Raw genomic sequence first — 3,566 nt, 5'->3', positions numbered from 1 at the left:
TTGGCAATAGTAATGTTGGCAATAGTAATGTTGGCAATAGTAATGTTAGCAATAGTAATGTTGGCAATAGTAATGTTAGCAATAGTGGTAATTAACATAATAAATAATATTCGTATTATTCATATTTCAAATAAAATAGTTAACATGTAATAATATAAAGTAAAAACATACATTTTCTATACTAAAAAAAAAAAAAAAAATGACATAATAAAACCTTTTTAAATTATAATATATTTAATTGTATGCGAAGATTTTTTTTTTTTTTTTTTTTTTTTTGTTATACAAAATTAACGTTATAAATTGATACATGTGTTATTTACAATGTATTTTTTTAACAAATATATAATACTTTTATAATATTACATTTGTCGTATATTGAATTGATGTGTATATGTATACATATTTGACAGTGGTTTAAGCAGAATCAGTGTGAATGGTTATGTAATTTGCGAATTTTATTTACTATATTTGAAACTACATAAGTAAAAAAAACATTTATAATATTAATAATTTAAGTAAAAGCAATTGTAGAAAACATGGTCACTTACAGTTGCCTATATAAGTAGCGATTTTTATTTGTCACATTTAAAAATAAATAAAACGTGAGACAAAGACTTATAATAAAAATTTAGATAAAAACACATGCAAATATAATGGACACAAATTATTTTATTCTTTTTATGAAATATGTAAACTTTTTGGAATTGATCAAAAATGGTATAAAAGTATAACATTTGAAAATGTAATATATATACATGTTTTAATTTGAATATAAGGAAACAAAATAGTTTATTATAAATATTTATTAAAATATTGTAAAACACGTTTTTTTTTTTTTTTTATACAGTGTAAAATATAAATATATAGTTAGGGTACCTTCTTTGTGTCTGTATGTCGTTAATGGTTTTTCATTTTCATTTGTAAAAGCTCAACAAATATCATTTAAAAAATGTACAAGAGATTATAAATTGTTGCATTATATATAATGGCAATGTTTGATTATGTTAAACATTTGTATTGGATTATAAAGAAAAGTTAATATGCGCATAAATTTGTATGTATTAACATATTACTAAAAATTAATATTATATATTTTTATTTTTTGAAAATATTAATTGTTATATGTAAAACAAAATACGTAATACGATTATATACATGTTCGTATATATACGCTCACATATATATATATATATATATATATATATATATACATATACATATACATATGTTTTAAAATTCATTAAATATTGAAGATTTAACAGTTTTATATTATTGTATTTATGTATTTTTTTACATAATATTAACATATATACAACATATAATTATAATTGCAAATAGAATCATTCATAATACATATAATAAAAGTAATCATGCATTATAATTATTGCTTCACAATTTAAGTTCATAATATTGCATTTGTCGTATAGCTTTTCGTTAAGTAAAAACTATGAACTTTTTTAGAATACATAAAAATATAAACAGGCTTAATATTTTATTTTTTATGTTTGATATAATACATTTTTGTTGTATATATATTTTTATTGAAAGCTTTTGATCCTATTTAATTGTTTAAACTTACTATATATTATAATTTTCATATGAAAAAAAATTTATAATAATGTAACACATATAGACATAATAATATAGTAGCTATTTTTAACATGTTATGTATTTTTATTTTGTTTACAGATTTGAAAATATAACTAATCATAATGGCAGAAGGTGACCCATTTGATAACGAGTATGAGAATCAAAACTTAAGTACTCTACTTACAAATACATGTAATGAAACATATAATATTTTTTTTTTTTTAAAAAACGAATTAAATTCATTTAACTATGTTTGACTACAATATATATAAAAAAAAGTAATATACTGTGTTTTACAGATAATATGGAAAATGGAAATGAAACTGGAATATTATTACATAGAGTCTTGTGAAACGTTACTATATAGCCTATTAATTATGGACAGTTGTTACCTCATCATGTGACTGTTTTTATTCTGTTAACATATTTTATAGTGTTAATTATAATAATATTTATATGTATATGTCTATACAGAATGATAAACAATGTAAGATTAGTATAAATATATATAAATACATTTGTTACATATATATATAGTTATATAAAATTTATAAAGTGTGCATAAAACTATTTGTTACGCATATTTTTATTTTTTATAGCAACCAGTTGAGGACGATTTTCAATTAATGCCAATGTTATCTTTTGAAGATGAATCTTCAGATGAGGATAATAATTCTAGTTTTTTGGGAGAAAGTAGTGAATATGAAGAGACCAGACTATGACAAGTTTAAAACCAATAACCATGTATTAAAAGTAATCAATCTATCAATCAATCATTCATTGAATAAAAATATTAAATATAAAACGACATAAAGGAAAAAAACTTTAAGGTATTACTAAGATAGTATGTTGAAATTAAAAATTGAGTAAAAAATATAAAAATTATAATTTACATAAAAATGATCAGAATATGAAGATAGTAATGATGACAATAGTAGAGAATAAACATGTAAGCAGTGTCAAGATTGTCAATATCTAAAGTGACGATATTAACACTGTATTTGTCAAAAAAATGTTATTAAAAAATTACAACTTAAGAAATAAATATAATATTACTATAACGACATAAAATGGCATATTTTTGAATATGTAGTACTTATTTAAATAAAAAAGCATAAGAATATATATAATAGTACCAATATACAATTACAAGCTTAAATTATATACTTATAACATTTCACTTTTAATGTTTGTATTATTTTTTAGGTTAAAACTGAATTATTAGTTTTCAAGTGTGTAAGTATTTTAATATAGTTCTTATATGCATTCGGAAAAAAACTTAATGTTTTTTTTTTTTTTTTTTTGTATGTTACAATATTAATAAGGCTTGTAGTTTTTGTATCACATTTATGCATTGTATATTTAAAAAAAAAAAAAAAAAATTACAACAATGTAAAAGACAAGAATTTATATGAATAACTCATATTGTTGTTGTTCGTTATGCTCATTATATGTTACGTATATACTAATTTTCGTTAATTCGATTGTTGTTTTTGTTGTTTTTTAGTTTGGTTATTGTTTATCACGGTTTCATTTTTGTGAGTGTATGTTGACAATGAACATAATGTTATATTAGTTTTAACGAATAGTTTTTTGTGTCGTGCTTGTTTAATAACTTTATTTTTTCGTAAATGTAGAGTTATTAGGTTTAGTAACTTTTTGTTAATTTTTTTTTTTTTAATTAATCATGTTGTGTTATTTAGCGCATGTAACACATTAATAATTAAATGTTATTTTATTTATAAGTTGCACATTTGATATTATATTTTTATGCTTTATACGCATGCAAAAAAAAAAAAAAAAAAAATAATAAAAAAAAAAAAAAAAAAAAAAATTATATATGAACATTTGCGGTAAATGTTCATCGGTTTTTGCTTATCAATTGTTATGTTTGTGTATTAAGATGCTTTTATAAAATAAGTATTTGATTTTTTTTTTATATTTATCAAGTTTTCCATATTCATTTTGAATTTATA

At 19.9% G+C, this 3,566-nt stretch overlaps 1 long non-coding RNA gene across 2 annotated transcripts; it reads left to right on the top strand.

The window, feature by feature from the left end:
• Positions 1-1,298: 1,298 nt before the first annotated feature.
• LOC113224485 lies at positions 1,299-3,302 on the top strand. Of its 2 annotated transcripts, none has more exons than XR_003309207.1 (4): positions 1,299-1,438; positions 1,690-1,741; positions 1,890-2,077; positions 2,190-3,302. It is a non-coding gene; the product is annotated as an uncharacterized LOC113224485 (long non-coding RNA). The 2 variants fall into 2 exon arrangements; XR_003309208.1 differs by having other exon boundaries at positions 1,313-1,364.
• Positions 3,303-3,566: the final 264 nt, after the last annotated feature.

The sequence above is a fragment of the Piliocolobus tephrosceles genome, unplaced genomic scaffold (assembly GCF_002776525.5).
Source record: "Piliocolobus tephrosceles isolate RC106 unplaced genomic scaffold, ASM277652v3 unscaffolded_44933, whole genome shotgun sequence".
Classification (NCBI taxonomy): Eukaryota; Metazoa; Chordata; class Mammalia; order Primates; family Cercopithecidae; genus Piliocolobus; species Piliocolobus tephrosceles.
Note: the sequence above shows the minus strand (reverse complement) of the source record. Positions and strands in the feature narration are given on the sequence as shown.